General features: G+C 39.6%; 1 protein-coding gene across 2 annotated transcripts in view; it reads right to left on the reverse strand.

Moving 5' to 3' along the window:
- The window catches only part of LOC149170335 (lipid phosphate phosphatase 2-like), a 170,382-nt gene that overhangs the window by 110,737 nt on the left and 41,034 nt on the right, over window positions 1–18,611 (reverse strand). The window lies entirely within an intron of this gene.

Here is an 18,611-nt window from a genome sequence, read left to right on the forward strand (position 1 = left end):
CAACCATAAATACAATATGGCAGTACAGATCGAGTAAAATAATGATGCACAAGAGAAACAAAATTTTATCGTAGGAAACCCAAACTAGGGAAAAACCTAGCAAATCTTTTCTTAGGAGAGACCTCCAGTAGGGGGAAATTTCAAGCCAAGTGGGCAGAGGGATCACATGCAGCCATACCTCCAGGTGTGAGGTGGGGCAATGTGAAGTGGTAGTCCCAAGAGTGCTGAAATAGGGGCAGGATCCTTGAGGTACCCAACCTCTTTGATTAGACCATTGCTACCCCCAACAAGGAGTAGCAGGACGGGTTGAGTGGCTAAAGACAGATGCGGATGAAGCGGCAGAGGGAGCTTCAACATCAGAGGGTGTTTCTAACCCAACAGGGAGGTCAGTTGGGAGATCAGTTACTTACATCTCAGTAACTGAGTTACAATGTAGCAGTGGGCAACACGATGCAACATGATGAGAGGAGGTCCAGTGCGGATGCATGCTGGGAGATAGGACCAGCAGCAGCATGGATGCAGCAGTAGGAATCAGTGTGATTGATGCAGTCAGAGATCAAAGTGACAGAGGCTAGAGCAATCAGATAGCTGAGATCAAAGTGACAGCTAGAGAGTCAGTGAAGAGCAGAGTTTTCAGTCGACAGAGGCAATAGCAATCAGAGACTTTGATGACAGAGGCATCATTCTGATTCAAGGTGGATATTTTTTGTTTCTGGAGTTGCTGGAGCAACAACACTTGAGAGAAGTGTTGCATGCAGAACATTCCAAAGGTTCAGGATCGAGTTCGATTTGAATGCCTTTCTTGTTGAGAGGAGTGTTGAAAATAGCAACAAGAAATGCTAAAAATAGCATTGCTATAAATAGCATTTCAGGATATACTCCAACTCTATTGGAAATAGCAAAAAATAAAAATGCTAAAAATATCATTGCTATAAATAGCATTTCGCGATGTATTCCAATTTTGATTTGTCCTTGAATCAAAATTGAGAATTCAAATTCAAATTTAGTCTCACTAGCTGTTTGAAAAAATAATTAATTAATTCATCTTGAGTTAATTAGTTGGAGAAAATCAAACATGAAGTCTTTGTGAAGACATGCAACAGTTATCCCTTTGATTGAGGAAGTTGTCCTTAATTAAGGAGATAAAGATGAGTTGTATTTGAGTTGTAATTAGTTAGCTCAGTTAACTGAGTTAAGTCTAGTTAGATTAACTCCAAACAGTTTGTGGAACTGATTGTGAGCTCAGTCAATTATCGCATGCATGCATGCAACTAGTGTTCTCCAGATAACTGAATATTCTCTCATAAATAACTCATGCATGTCAGTTCAGACAGAGACCCAGTTGAGATTAAAGGAAGGGACAATGTACTATCGATTAGAGGAATTTTCCTATAAAGGAAACTCATCCATGCAGAAGGAATTAACTCCTTCAGGATTTCGCAGTTATTTCAAAAGTCAGTGTTGTGTGTGAAGTGAGAATCACACAGGTTGCAGCTAGAGGACCCAGGAAAAACTACGCAAGGAAACAGGAGGCTTGGAGGATTGAAGGAAGGCATATGTGTTGTCTATTCTGTCTATGAGCAGCAGTGAGGGATTGTACTGAGAGCTGGATAGCTTAAGAGCTAAAGCTTTGTGTAATCCTGAGATATTTCCACTTGTATGAAAATACATATAGCGGGGTTTTTAGCTGAGGCTTTCCCCAGAGTATTCTTCTGTGTTTCATGTGTATGATTTCTTCTTCTTTGTTATATGTGTTCCGATTAATCTTGCTCAAATTGATTAAGCTTCCGCAAAGTTTGATAGTAGAAGTAGATCAAGTATTTTGCTTTAGTACATTGCATTATCAGGTGATCTACAGTGAGAATTTCTACATGGTATCGGAGCCAAGTTTATCAGAGCAAAGGTGATCAAAGCGGAGAACAGTATACAAAGAAGGAGAAGTTCAATTTTTTTAAGTTCTTGATTGTAAGTACAGAATCGATTTCTTATCACATCTCAAAATTCACCAATGGCGTTCAATGGCTTGAGACTCGAGTATGCCCTGGATGGCAGCTCGAATTACATAGCTTGGAAGGATCGCATGGAAGCGGTATTAGAGGACAATGGGTTGAAGGACTTCATTGATCAAGAAGTCCCCAAGCCACCAGCAGCGAATGCCCAAGAATTGGCGGAATGGAAGAAATGTGTGGCAAGAGCGAGGAGGATTCTTCTGGAGGGAGTTCAAGACCATATTGTCTCGAGTCTCCATAGGAAGGAGACATCGTTTTCAATGTGGAAGACATTGAAGGATCTATATCAGAACAGCAACGATCATAGGAAGCTGGCGCTAAAAGACAAGCTTCGGAAAATCAAGTGTGAAAAGGGCGACACGATCTCTACATATCTGAACAAGCTCACCACCTACAGAGATGAGCTTGGAAGTGTAGGAATCACGACAGTCGATGATGACATGGTGAGTCTTGCTCTCCTCGGTCTTCCTAAGAGCTGGCATAGCTACCAAGACTCAGTGAATGGAAGAGAAAAATTGTCAGATTGGGAACGACTGTGGTCGGATCTGATGCAGGAGGAGATTAGGAGGAGCACCAGAGATGGTTCTTCATCCAAGGAGGATGAAGAAAATCTAGCCTTAGCCAATAAGGCAACGAAAGGGAAGGAGAAGGATTCTCATCCCAAATTGAGTTCTTCTCATGGTGGGAAGAAAATTGACAAATCTAAAATGAGATGCTTTAATTGTCATGAGGTGGGCCATTATGCAACTAATTGTCCATTGAAGAAATCCAAGAAGGAATCCTCGGAAGGATCTGAAGGTGAGGCCCTAGCCTCTCAGTTCGAATTGGATTTTACCCTCATCGCATGCATGGTTTCATCAATAATGGGTTGTGGTTGGTTTCTTCACAATGGAACCTCATTCCACATGACCGGCGATAAGAGTTTGTTCAATACCTTGGAGGAGAAAGACCTCCGGTTGCGCATAGAGATGGGTAATGATGAAAAGTATATTGTTTTCAGGAGTGGGCACAGTTGCTTTTCAAAGAGAGCATGGAGCTCTCATTACCTTGACAGATGTGAAGTATGTGCCTAAACTGAAAAAGAACTTGGTATCGATCGTGATAATGGAGGACAAAGGATACGATGTTGTCTTCAGTAAGGGAAAGGTTTTCCTTAGACACATCACCACGGGTCAAGTGAAATAGTTCGGTTCACGGGTACAGAACTTGTATGCTCTTGAGGTTCAAGATACATGCAAAGCCTTGAGGAGCAAGGCAAATGTTGGAGACTTGGTAGTAGAGAGGGAGAGTACATTACCTCTCAACATGCAACACTAAAAGAAGTCTCAGACAATTATGGAGGAGCCACAATTGGTAAAGCAGCCTCAGGAGGTTGTGGAGCAGCCACAACTGGAGAAGCTAAGAGAAGATCGAGTGGAGGCATCCACTCATGCAGAGACCTCCAGTAGGGGGAAATTTCGAGCCAAGTGGGTAGAGGAATCACATGTAGCCATACCTCCAGGTGTGAGGTGGGGTGATGTGAAGTGATAATCCCAAGAGAGCTGAAATAGGGGCAGGATCCTTGAGGTACCCAACTTCTTTGATTAGACCATTGCTACGGAAGCCTCGACGAGGAGTAGCAAGACTGGCTAAGTGGGTAGAGATAGATGTGGATGGAGCGGCAGAGGGAGCTTCAACATCAGAGAGTGTTTCTAGCCCAACATGGAGGTCAGTTGGGAGATCAGTTACTTACATCTCAGTAACTGAGTTGCAGTGCAGCAGTGGGCAGCACGATGCAACATGATGAGAGCAGGTGTAGTGTGGATGCATGCTAGAGATAGGACCAGCAGCAGCATGGATGCAGCAGTAAGAATTAGTGTGATTGATGCAGTCAGAGATCAAAGTGACAGAGGCTAGAGCAGTCAGATACTGAAGAGCATAGAGGTGCAGAGTTTTCAGTCGACAGAGGCAATAGCAATCAGAGACTTTGATGACAGAGGCATCATTCTAATTCAAGTTGGATATTTTTTGTTTCTAGAGTTGTTGGAGCAACAACACTTGAGAAAAGTGTTGCATGCAGAACATTCCAAAGGTTCAGCATCGCATTCGAGTTGAATGCCTTTCTTGTTTAGAGGGAGTGTTGAAAATAGCAACAAGAAATGCTAAAAATAGCATTGCTATAAATAGCATTTCAGGATATACTCCAACTTTGTTGGAAATAGCAAAAAATAGAAATGCTAAAAATAGCATTGCTATAAATAGCATTTCAGGATGTATTCCAATTTTTATTTGTCCTAGAATCAAAATTGAGAATTAAAATTCGAATTTAGTCTCACTAGCTGTTTGAAAAATAATTAATTAATTCATCTTGAGTTAATTAGTTGGAGAAAATCAAACATGAAGTCTTTGTGAAGACATGCAACAGTTATCCCTTTGATTGAGGAAGTTATCCCTTAATTAAGGAGATAAGGATGAGTTGTATTTGAGTTGTAATTAGTTAGCTCAATTAAATGAGTTAATCCAGTTAGATTAGTTCCAAACAATTTGTGGAACTGATTGTGAGTTTAGTGAGTTATTGCATGCATGCATGCAACTAGTGTTCTCCAGATAACTGAATATTCTCTCATAAATAACTCATGCATGTCAGTTCAGACAGAGACCCAGTTGAGATTAAAGGAAGGGACAGTGTACTATCAGTTGGAGGAATTTTCCTATAAAGGAAACTCATCCATGCAAAAGGAATTAACTCCTTCAGGATTGCGCAGTTATTTCAAAGGTCAGTGTTGTGTGTGAGGTGAGAATCACATAGGTTGCAGCTGGAGGACCCAGGAGAAACTGCGCAAGGAAATAGGAGGCTTGGAGGACTGAAGGAAGGCATATGTGTTGTCTATTCTGTCTATGAGCAGCAGTGAGGGATTGTACTGAGAGCTGGATAGCTTGAGAGCTAAAGCTTTGTGTAATCCTGAGATATTTCCACTTGTATGAAAATACAGATAGCGGGGTTTTTAGCTGAGACCTTCCCCAGAGTATTCTTTTGTATTTCATGTGTATGATTTCTTCTTCTTTGTTATATGTGTTCCGATTGATCTTGCTCAAATTGATTAAGCTTCCGCAAAGTTTGATAGTAAAAGTAGATCAAGTATTTTGCTTTAGTACATTGCATTATCAGGTGATCTACAGTGAGAATTTCTTCATGGTATCGGAGCCAAGTTTATCGGAGCAAAGGTGATTAAAGCGGAGAACAATATAGAAAGAAGGGAGAAGTTCGAAGTTTTGAAGTTCTTGATTGTAGGTATAGAATCGATTTCTTATCACATCTCAAAATTCACCAATGGCGTTCAATGGCTTGAGACTCTAGTATGCTTGGATGGCAGCTCAAATTACATAGCCTAGAAGGATCGCATGGAAGCAGTATTAGAGGACAATGGGTTGAAGGACTTCATTGATCAAGAAGTCCCCAAGCCAGCAGCAGCTAATGCCCAAGAATTGGCGGAATGGAAAAAAATGTGTAGCGAGAGCGAGGAGGATTCTTCTAGAGGGAGTTCGAGACCATATTGTCTCAAGTCTCTATGGGAAGGAGACATCGTTTTCAATGTGGAAAACATTGAAGGATCTATATCAGAACAACAGCGATCAGAGGAAGCTGGCGCTGAAAGACAAGCTTCGGAAAATCAAGTGTGAAAAGGGTGACACGATCTCTACATATCTGAACAAGCTCACCACCTGCAGAGATGAGCTTGGAAGTGTAGAATCACGACAGCCGATGATCACATGGTGAGTCTTACTCTCCTCGATCTTCCTAAGAGCTGACATAGCTACCAAGACTCAGTGAATGGAAGAGAGAAACTGCCAGATTGGGAACGACTGTGGTTGGATCTGATGCAGGAGGAGATCAGGAGGAGCACCAGAGATGGTTCTTCATCCAAGGAGGATGAAGAAAATCTAGCCTTAGCCAATAAGGCAAGGAAAGGGAAGGAGAAGGATTCTCATCCCAAATCGAGTTCTTCTCATGGTGGGAAGAAGATTGACAAATCTAAAGTGAGATGCTTTAATTGTCATGAGGTGGGCCATTATGCAACTAATTGTCCATTGAAGAAATCCAAGAAGGGATCCTCAGAAGGATCTGAAGGTGAGGCCCCAGCCTCTCAGTTCGAATTGGATTTTACCCTCATCGCATGCATGGTTTCATCAATGATGAGTTGTGGTTGGTTTCTTGACAATGGAGCCTCATTCCACATGATCAGCGATAAGAGTTTGTTCTGTATAAGTTTGGATCAACATCACTCTGGGTAAAACCAAGACTTATCAGATATCTAGCACATTACCAAACAATCCCGCAAGTAACTTCCAAAGCCATACCATTTCAAAACTCACCAAACAAGAAACAATATACTCAACTTCAGTGGTGTTGAGTGCAACAGAGATTTGCTTTCTACTCATCGAATAAATCATAACGGAGCCCAAATTGAAACAACATCCCAATGTGTTTTTCATGTCCTCAGTACTTCCAACCGAATCGGAATTTGTAAATCCATGCACTTGTACTTCACCATTTGAGACATCTTAATCCAAAATTGATAGTACCATGCAGATAGCTCAACATATGTTTAGCTGCAATCCAATGTAATGTTTGGGCTCGACCAAGAACCGGCTCAGAATGTCCACTACATAACAAATATCAAGTATGGTTTTCACCAGATACTTCAATGATCCAGTCAACTAACGATAAATAGAGGGAGATACCAAGTCATAATCAAAGTCTCACAATTTCATCAAATTAGTCACCATGGGAGTGTCCATGGACTTGCAATTCATTATCCCAAATCTCTGAAGGATCTTAATAATGTACTTTCATTGTCCAAGGAAGATTTCAACCAGATTTTGACATACTTCTAATCCCAAGTAGTAATGCATTAAACCAAGATCCTTCATCTCAAATTCAAAAATCAACTCCCTCTTACATTGAACAATGAGGTTCTCCATTACTGTTAGAAATAAATCAACATATAGTAGCAAAATCACAGGCTCACCTTCAACAAGCTTGTATTATAAGTTTGGATCAGCATCACTCTTGTTAAAACCAAGACTTATCATATATCCAGCACATTACCAAACAATCCCGCAAGTAGCTTCCAAAGCCATACCACTTCACACCTCACCAAACAAGCAGCAATATACTCAACTTCAGTTGTGTTGAGTGCAACAGAGATTTGCTTTCTACTCATCAAAGAAATCATAACGGAGCCCAAATTGAAACAACATCCCGATGTGTTTTTCCTGTACTCAATACTTCCAACCCAATCGGAATTTGTAAATCCACGCACTTGTACTTCACCATCCGAGACATCTTAATCCAAAATTGATAGTACCATGCAGATATCTCAACATATGTTTAGCTGCAATCCAATGTAATGTTTGGGCTCGACCAAGAACCGACTCAGAATGTTCACTGCATAACAAATATCAAGTATGGTATTTACCAGATACTTCAATGATCCAGTCAACTGACGATACATAGAGGGAGATACCAATTCATAATCAAAGTCTCACAGTTTCTTCAAATTAGTCACCATGGGAGTGTCCATGGACTTGCAATTCATCATCACAAATCTCTTAACGATCTTAATAATGTACTTTCATTGTCCAAGGAAGATTTCAACCGGATTTTGACATACTTCTAATCCCAAGTAGTAATGCATTAAACCAAGATCCTTCATCTCAAATTCAAAAATCAACTCCCTTTTACATTGAACAATGACGTTCTCCATTACTGCTAGAAATAAATCAACATATAGTAGCAAAATAACAGGCTCACCTTCAACAAGCTCGTAGTATAAGTTTGGATCAGCATCACTCTTGATAAAACCAAGACTTATCAGATATCCAACACATTACCAAACAATCCCGCAAGTAGCTTCCAAAGCCATACCACTTCAAAACTCACCAAACAAGCAGCAATATACTCAACTTCAGTCGTGTTGAGTGCAACAAAGATTTGCTTTCTACTCATCAAAGAAATCATAATAGAGCCCAAATTGAAACAACATCCCGATGTGTTTTTCCTGTCCCCAGTACTTCCAACCCAATCGGAATTTGTAATCCATGCACTTGTACTTCACCATCTGAGACATCTTAATCCAAAATTGATAGTACCATGCAGATATCTCAACATATGTTTAGCTGCAATCCAATGTAATGTTTGGGCTCGACCAAGAACCGACTCAGAATGTTCACTGCATAGCAAATATCAAGTATGGTATTTACCAGATACCTCAATGATCCAATCAACTGACGATACATAGAGGGAGATACAAGTCATAATCAAAGTCTCACAGTTTCTTCAAATTAGTCACCATGGGAGTGTCCATGGACTTGCAATTGATCATCCCAAATCTCTGAAGGATCTTAATAATGTACTTTCATTGTCCAAGGAAGATTTCAACCGGTTTTTGACATACTTCTAATCCCAAGTAGTAATGCATTAAACCAAGATCCTTCATCTCAAATTCAAAAATCAACTCCCTCTTACATTGAACAATCAGGTTCTCCATTAATGTTAGAAATAAATCAACATATAGTCGCAAAATCACAGGCTCGCCTTCAACAAGCTTGTAGTATAAGTTTGGATCAACATCACTCTTAGTAAAACCAAGACTTATCAAATATCCATCAATTCGAAAGTACCATGCTCGAGGTTCTTGTTTAAGTCCGTACAAAGCTTTCTTCAGTCTGCAAACATGAGTCTCTCTCTTGTGTACCTCAGCCTCGCGGTTGTTCTATGTACACTTCTTCCTTAATCAATCCATTGAGGAAAGCGATTTTGACATCCATCTAATGTAACTTTCAACCTGTAATAGAAATAATAGATCTAATGGAAGTGTGGCACCTAAAGCAAATGTGTCCTCATAATCCTCTCCCTCTTTCTAAGAGAACCCCCTAGCCACGAATCTTGTTTGGTACTTATCTATGCTACTATCAACTACATGCTTAATTTTGTATATCCACTTGGAAGTCACTAATGACTTCCCTTCAGGTCTCGGCATGATTTCCAATACGTCATATCTCATAATACACTAGTATTCTTCTAACATAGCATCTTTCCAAACTTGTTGACCTACTGCTTCTTCATAGTTGGATGGCTCTGAATCAATGATCTTACCCATCAATGTTGCATATCCTGCATATCTCTTAACACGTTTGGTTTCCTTGAAAGTCCCAAGAGGAGTTGCATGTCCCTCTACATCCTTAGATGTACTTTGAAGCCATGTCGGCCTCTTATTGATTTCTAGAATAATGATCCTAGGTGGGTCAACAGGTTCATTTGGCCCTTTTGGCTTTTCTTGTTGATTTAGGGGTTGTTTCACAGGTCTTGATCCCACTTCCTTAGGAACCTCACGTTCTTTATCATCAGTATCCAAGTGAGATCCTTTGGACTTCCAAAAAGCAATATCCACATCCAAAGCAACATCTCAGCTAATCTCTACATGTCATTGTCCTGGAAGATATATTATGTAACCTTTAGATGACTCACTGTATCCAACAAAAGTTCCATTCTTTCCAAAAGACTCCAACTTGGTCCTCTTCTCCTTAGGTACATGAATGTAAACTTGACAGCAAAAAATCCTCAAATGTACAACCTCAAATTTATCACTTATGAAGACTTCTTCAGGAGTCTTGTTCCCCAATAGTTGGTGAGGACTTCTATTTTGAACATAGATTGTTGTCTTGGATGCTTCTCCCCAGAAGAACATAGGTAGATCTTGATCGTGAATCGTTGTTTTGGTAGCTTCCATGATAGTTTTGTTCTTCCTTTCAAGAATTCTATTCTATTGAGGATTATAGGGGACTATCAACTCCCTCTCAATTCCCTCTTCCCTGCAAAAGTCAATAAGTTCCTTGGAGGTGTACTCTCCTCCATTATCTAACCTTAGAATTTTAATCTTCCTTCTTGTAAAATTTTCAACATGAGCCTTGAATTCTTAAACTTGTTGAAGACTTCATCCTTGGTCTTCAAGAAATAAATCCATGTCTTTAGGGAGAATTTATCAATGAAAGTTACGTAGTACAGAAAACTACCCAAGGATGTCATGGACATGGGTCCACATACATCAGAATGTATTAGATCCAAAACTCCAAAGGCAAAAAAAATTTCTCTTGTTGATAATTACTTGTGATTTCCTTGTGTTCTTATTATTTTTCTTATGTTCTTCTTTTATCTTAATTCATCAAGCAATTACCAAAACCAAAACACGAAGATCAAGGACATTAGATGTAAGCACTCAGCCACGGCTAAAACCCCCATATAGAGGAAAACCTAGCCAAGAACTCTTCCTTCAGTAATTCAAAATGAGATAGACCAAGAGCGTAGACCTACAAACCTTCCTCCTCCACTAGGTCAACCTTTCAATGAGATATAGCAACCTTAAATAGTCTCTTCTTGTCCAGTAGCTACAATCTAGCATCAATCTAGAAATTCCAGCCCCAGCTTCAAAATTTCGCCCTCCCCAACAACTATAGAATTTCGGCCACTCCAGCAGCGTCACACATGTGGGAAAAAGAGAGAGAATTTCGACTTCTTATGCTTGTGAGAGACCTCCTTCTCCTTCGATATCCCTTTTCTTCTTCTTCCTTGCAATTCACACTTTTTTCTGGCCCAGAAATTGCAAATCGAACTTCTTGTGAGTGAGTGACAAATGAGGTTGAGTTGTTGCCTTTATATAGTGGTTATGCCCCCTAGTTTAGGCCAACTTGTCCAATTTGAGGCCGACTTGTTGGAGGAGGCCTAATTGACCTATTTTACAATTAAAAAAAAAAAAAAAATTATTCTTTGACAAATAAATCCCAAGAAGGGTTCTTTACAATATGACATAAGGACACTTAACATAAACCCTAGAAGCCTTCAATGGAGGCTTTGACCTAAAAACAATTGACCCAAGCATGAAACCCACGCTTTAATAAGTCAATTTATTTAATAATAAAATTTATTTTTCTTTCCTTTGACAAATACATTTCAAATATAATTATGAAGACTGATACTAGTTACATTCTTCAACACTCCCTCTTAACTAGGGAGGTAATCATAATTACCCATATTTCTAGAGGTACATGGAAGATCTCCAAAATGAACTATGAAGAGTTCTAGCACACTCAGTGTTGTGGACTAGATACCTGACCAGGGTAATCTATTCGAATGGGACTAAGATGGACTAAAGCTTTCAGCCAGTCTAGGTACCATCAGGCTTACTTACTAACCATCAACCTAGGGATCTACGTGCGTATCCAAGGTCAAAGCTCCAAGACCAACGCCACCCTCCCTCTTCGGGATCTAGACATCAACACATATGCTGACCCTATGTCCTCCCAAGCATCCGTTATTAGATGCTTCATCTCTCCCTAATAAACTAGATATATCCATTTTTCCAAGCATGCTTCCCAAGTGTTCATGCTTCTTTATGGAGAGATTTACCTGTTCAAACACAAACCCAATTAGCAGTAAACTTTCAAATATACATATACAAGTAAACACAAACTTTTGGGGCTCTTAATCATCTTGATGCCACTTAGTTATTTATATTCAAATATTCGGAAGTTTTTCTTCTTTCATTTCTTCAGCAGCACCAAGACATCCTCAATATCTTGCAGATCTATTCATTCTCCAATTTCTTCTATAGGGTATCCATCATGACTATCATAATATGCCCTCCCTCTCAACTGGGGAGATGTATTCTTTTATTCTAACCATGCTCGTTCTTAACTTGGGGAGATCAACCACTTCCTTCTTCTATAACATTGGAGAACCTTTCATGGCTCTAAGCCTTCTTACGACATAACTTCCTTCATTATGCTTATACAAACATCTTCATCATCTGAAGATTGTGTTCCTGCAAAACTTTAAACAGCAAGTACAACCAAATACAAACATATAGAAGCGTGAAGTCAATGATATCATAATCACATTATTATAAAGGAAGTATTTAGACTTTAGACATCAAACACTCAAACCTAGTTAGGTTTATAATCAGCAAAAGTTACATACTCAACTTCTTGCTAGGGTTTTGTCACAAACCCTGGACTATATCATCAAAACTTAATCAAAACATCAATCTTATCATATCTAGGGCTTTAATATTACTTTTATAGATTCTACCATGACTTAATGTAAACCCTAGATTCCATCTTCGAGACACAAGGCTTTAGATATCAAAAATTTAATCAAATAACAATTATACATGTTAGACTCTACAAGGGTTTGTTCCAAACCCTAATTTTCATTATCAAAACTAAAACATATCAACTAAGAAACCGGATTCGCTCAAAACCCCGATCGTGTCCCAAATCCCACGAATCAGACACGATTTGATGGGACACGTATCCTCTGATCGTGTCCCAATGTGGCTGACTTGTGGGATTCGATGGGACACATGTACCTCGATCGTGTCCCAATTCCCAATCAGGACACGAATGCCCTGGAAAAGCGTGTCGCACAGCCCATAAAGCCCACTTTTGGCTCATTTCTCCCTCATTGTTTTGTGTCTCTCTTGCTATGGGTGTGTGGGAGGGGAGCAACTAGCAAAGGGTTTGGCAGCATCTTAGAGGCGATTCAAGCAATAGATAAGTGCATTTTGCTTCTATTTTTTTGCATTTTTATTACAGCGATTTGCATGTGCATTTTTTTACAAATTTGTGAAATTTTTCTTTATCTTTTTACAGCATTCATGGCTCAATCAAGGGCAGTAGGGAAGGGGCAAAGGAAGGGGAAAAATGTCCCCATTGGTGATGCCCCACCTGTTTCAATTTCATCAAGGTCTATAAACATTCCCTCTATTGGAAGTGGGACTACAACAACAACTTCAAATGTTGGGGGAAGAATTAATTTAGAAAGACAGTAGGCTCAAGAAAACAAGTATCCCTTGTAGAAGTATGTCACAAGAGAGCAAGGACTAGGCAACAAGTTGAAGGGAGGAGGCAATGTTGCTTGGAAATGCAACTTTTGCCACAATACTTTCACAAGCAGATATTTCCATGTGAAAGGCCATTTGTTGGCTTTACCAGGTTGTGGAGTTGGAGCTTGTACAAAAGTGGCTTTAAAAAGAGGAAAGAAATCGAAAGAGAGTCCAATGTTGGTCTGGAAAATGTGGCTGCAAAATCAAAAAAAAAAAACAAGAATGATGACCCCCTTCCATTTTTTAGTAAAGGCAACAACAAATTCCCATTTGAGAGTTCTAGTGGGAGACAAGCAGCAAAAAGAAAGGCAATTTCACTTTGTGCAATGGACAAGATTTTTCAAAAAGAGAAACAGGAAGAGCTTGATCTCACCATTGCCTTTTTTTTCTATCAAAACTTCATATCCTTTAATGTTGCACGCTCACCTCTGAATCTAGGGGCTCCATCAGGGTATGTGCCTCCTGGTTCAGAGAAGCTTAGAACCACATTGTTGACGAAGGCAAAAAAAGAGGTGCAAAAAATGCTTGAGCCTATTAAATCAGCATGACCAACATCTAGGGTTAGTATTGTTTCTGATGGATAGAGAGATCCAACACGCCACCCACTCATCAACTTCATGGTGTCTTCCTTGAATGGACCAGTTTTCTAGAAAGCAATGGATGCACTTGGACAACACAAGGATGCACAATATATGGGTGAGTTGTTCATTAAAGTTATTGAAGATGTAGGTGTTGATCCTTATGTGCAAATCATTACAGATAATGCACTTGTTTGCAAGGTTGTTGGCATGATTGTGGAAGCTAAATATCCACAAATATTTTGGACACCATACATTGTCCATTCCTTGAATTTTGCACTTAAATCTATTGCTTCTAATGTGCTTTGGATTGAAGTATTATTGAGGATGCACAGCATATTTGCAACCTTGTACAAAATCATACAAATGCCCTCGCAATCTACAAGGAGTACACCAATCTATCATTGTTGAAGATTGTAGATACACGGTTTGCTTCTTCATTCATCATGTTGAAGAGGTTGAGGGAGGTCAAAACCACTCTTGGGGCCATGGTTATTTCAAAGTTTTGGTCTTTTTGGAGAAAGATCAAGCAGCCTCAAAAAGGGTGAAGGACACAGTGTTAGATGATGGTTGGTGAGAAAGGGTAGATCTACTTAATAAGATCATGGACCCTATCATTGCTTTGCTACGATTTGCAAATACAGGCAAACCCATCCTAGGAGAGGTTTATAAGGGATGGGATTCCATGATTGAGTCTGTGAGGACCATTATTTTACAGGGTGAGTGCCCCGAGTATGAGACATCATCAAAGGCATTCTTCGCCAGCATACAAGATATTCTTGTCAAAAAATGAGACAAGAATTGCACACCTTTGCATTGTTCGGCTCACTCATTGAGCCCAAAATACTACAGCCATGAGTGGTTGAATGGTGGACCTTCCCACAAATTCCCTCCTCACATGGATGGTGAAATTTCACAGGGGAGGAAGGATGCATTGAGGCGATAGAGCATCCGTTGATGAGGTGGAGTATGCCTTTGCAGATTTTTCCACTAGCACTGGTCGATTTACAAAATATGATGTGATTATAGATAGGGGGCTAAGAATCCCTATTCTTGGTGGGAAACTCATGGGGCAACAAACCCTCCTCTACAGCAATTAGCCATGAGGCTCCTCTCTCAGGTGACTTCATCCTCTTGTTGCGAGAGGAATTGGAGCAGATATGGGAAATTGTATAGTGTCAAGAAGAGCGGGCTTGAGCAATACAGGGCAAAGACAATGGTGTATGTGCACACCAACCTTCGTCTTATTTACAGGCAGATGGATGAGTGGCTAAAGGGAAAGACAAAGATGTGGGATGTCTTCCTGATGATATGGGTTTGGACAGCAGTGTTGAGTTGGCATTAGCCAACTTGCATCTTAATGAGCTAGTGCTAAAGCCTGTCACTTTTGATGATCGTGATATTGTTAGGGGTCATTGTTAAATTTAGGTATGTTATATGCTTAGAGCAATTTACTTCAATTTTCAATATTAGCCCAATGACAATATTCACATTAGCAATCACATTAGCTTGATAGTAAAGTGCAGATAGAACATAAACATAAACAGCAGAAGACAAGCCAAGACAAGAGGACACAAGATGTGGCACCAGCGAGGGACAAACCCCAATGTGGGGAAACCCTTGATCAATTCTTCTTATATTCTTCAATAGTTCAGCAGAGAGAGAGATAGTACAAATACATTTGAAGTCAACACTTTGACTTGCCAAAATGAGAGATCAAACATCAGAGATCTTCACCATGAAGATGACACAATGCAACAGATGATAGGCCTAGAGCAGCTCAACCAATTACCCAGAATACTAAAGCTTTCCTTCTATAAAGCTCTTCCTCCTTTGTTGCTTCACTGATCATGTCAAGGTTGCTAATCTGGCACCTTTCATATGTAGCAAGGACTGATGCATTTCATGGTAGACCTGGACACTAGATAGAGCACAAACATTGTGAGCTACAGCACTCTAAACAAACCCCACAGTCCACCTATTGATTGCAACTTGCCTTTACACATTTGCTCCAACTGTCTATTGCCTGAGGGGTTGCTATCCTTCTTAACGCAGTACTTTAATTGCTTCCAACTGCTGGCTATGGCCTGCGGCCTAGCCCAGCAGTGGGCTGACACTTAGGTCTCCTTAATCAGCTCTTAAGGAATCAGATTTAGGCTCCTCCTTACAGCAGATACTTCTATCCAACAAATTGAGTTCAAGAATAGCTTGATCATGCCCAAAACAATCCACGCTGTCACCTACAGCAATGTGACTTTAAGGCTAATCAAATACTTCCTTTTGCTGCAGCATAAGACCACTTTTCTTGCTGCCTCTTAGGTCTTTGTACGCTGTTGATTAGGGCCTCTTCTATTGCGGCTAATAGAGCTACGTATAAGGCCTTTTTCATGATGGCAAATAGGAGCTAGATGAGGGCTACCAATTAGGTCTCTTGATGTTGCAGAATAGGGCCTGCATTTAGGACATTAGAGCACCTCTAAGATAGTAGTTGTGTCTCTTCCTTTAGGACTGCGTTTAGGTCATCATTGGGGCTTCCTGAAACAGTGGATTAAGGTCTCTTCTAGACCTGCGGTTAGGGCTCTTTTAAGGCTTTCTTTGATAGAGTTAGAGCCTCTCCTTGTTGCGTTATAAAAGCCTCTTTTAGGACAATGTAGGAGCCTCTCTTCACTGTGATAAGACTCCTCCATGACTGCGACTAGGGCATGCTTCATTGACTGCGTTTTAGACTTCTCTTTGACAGCATCTAGGGCTTCCTTTGACACCGATGAAGTTCCCTTTAGATAGCGTATAGAAACCCTCTCCTTGCTACTAGAAGAGCCTCCTCTTGACTGCACATAAAACCCTCCTTGACTGCGTAGAGGTGTCTCCTCCTAGGACTGCGTAGAGCCTTCTTTTATTACATCTAGGGCTAGGGCTAGATCTTCTCTAAGGCAGCATATTCACCTATAGATCTCTCCTACCACCAAAACCCAAACAAGTGGAGAGAGATCACAAGAGATGTGTGTCAAAATGACTTGAAGACCTCTTCTATTTATAATAAAACGTTGAGGACAAGTGCAAGTAATTTGGTTGCTGGCCGACCTTAACGAATTGTCACATAACACATAAATTCATATCTCCATGAATACACATCGGAATCGGATGATCTTTAGATCAATCCTACACCTCTCGACGAGAAGAATCCAAGAAAAATTTCAGTTGTCCCAAATAAGGTGACCCACATGGAGTTTGGCCCTAGTTGCCAATTTTAACAGTGATCCTCCACACCAGCAGATGCAAAGATGACATTGGATACAAAGGAGGAGGATGCAACAGAGGAGAGCAGTAGTGACCATGATGATGACAGTGATGTTGACTTTGATGATGATGATTGATGACTCATGAGCTACCTACTGCCTTGAGGCTTGTAGTTGTTTTGTATTTGCTATTTCTATTTTCCATTGGCATTGCTACTACCTATGTAACACATTTTGATTTTGATGACCTAGTAAGAAAACTGCAGTTTGAAGTTTCTTGTCTTTCTCCTATTGGATCATTGATGAATCTGTCACAATTGTATTTGTATGCATAATGTTACTTTGTAAAACGTACAAATTTTAAATTTACAATGTAGATCTGTGTCTGAATTTGTATGATGAATGAGAATTTGTGTAAGAAATATCTAATTTTTAACAGATATATATATATATATATATATATATATATATACGTGTCATGTTCCTGGCGATCAACGTGCTAGTGTCGGACACTCGAATCTTCGTGTCCTGTGTGTCCCGTGTCTTTGTGTCAGGTGACTTAGCATATCAATAATATCATCAAGTCTTAGAATATCAATTTCTACTAAGGTTTTTGTTACAAATCCTATAATTCACAAACTATGAGCATCAACAAATAGGTTAGCACACTCACATATACATAACTAGGATTTCATAATCATGCCTTTCATTTCATAATACTGTCTACCCAATGACACAAACATCAATACAACAATTTCATTCAAGGTAGGGTTTCGATCATACAGATGGATATACACCTAGGGTTTCATTCCTAGGACCTCATTTTAGCTGATACAAGGGTTTTGCTTATAAGCCCTAATTTACCAAACCCTAAAGATCTAGGGCTTCAATACATAACATAGACATTACCAGCAAACCTTAAAGGACTAGGGTTTTCATCATAACAATACCAAAACCCTAAACACAAAAAGAATAGAATTTCTAGACTTCATCAATAACCCTAAGTAGACTAGGGTTTCATAAATATTGACACACCCTTAAGTTAGGGTTTTACAGTGAACCTTTTTAAGGTTCCACAAGAATGATAATATAATGAGGGTAGATTCAATCTAATGATGAATCACGCTAACCAGAATCTCTACGATTCAAAAACCCTAGACATAACGATGTCAGTAATGTAAAGCAAATTTAAAAAAAAAAAAAAGAATAAACATACCTTTTTCATGAAGAGAACTTTATAACAAAGCTTGTAGTTCAATACATACCTTGAGTTGTTCTTTAACAAACCTTACAGGACATCAAATCTTGAAAGATTCCCTTTGCAACAAAACTTCTTACATGCTTCAAGTCTATCCTCTGAAGCCTCCCCATAACTCGAGTATTCAACAATCTTTCCTAACACGGAAAATATAAAGGTTATTAGCATACAACTCAAACAAGTCGTGATGTGAGGAGGAAATCAAACATGAAAAGATGAAAACAAAGTACTAAATACTTATCTTTTGGTAGAATGGTGGAGGTTCCCTCTTAATCCAATCTTGAGGAAAACATACAGCTAAAAATAAAAGGTGTTCTAACAAGACATGTTAGACCTATAAAGTTCTAGAAATCAAAACATAAAGGAAAAAAATGCAAAACAAAAGTAGAAGGATATGTAAGGGATCATATCCCTGAGAGTCTTTGGCAAATAGGTCTTTGACTTCAGATTCTTCTGTCTTGTTCTAAGTTGGTGGTCCTTCATCAACAATATTCGCATGTTCTCTTTCTCTCTTCACATTCCTTGGATTCTTTAGACATTGATTTTTATAATGACTCGTCTTATGACAATTGTAGCATTCAATCTTTGATAATTCTACTTTCTTCTTT

Source organism: Pinus tabuliformis, chromosome 4_2, assembly GCF_031772625.1.
Source record: "Pinus tabuliformis cultivar Carrire ecotype Pingquan chromosome 4_2, CPIR1, whole genome shotgun sequence".
NCBI classification, from domain to species: Eukaryota; Viridiplantae; Streptophyta; class Pinopsida; order Pinales; family Pinaceae; genus Pinus; species Pinus tabuliformis.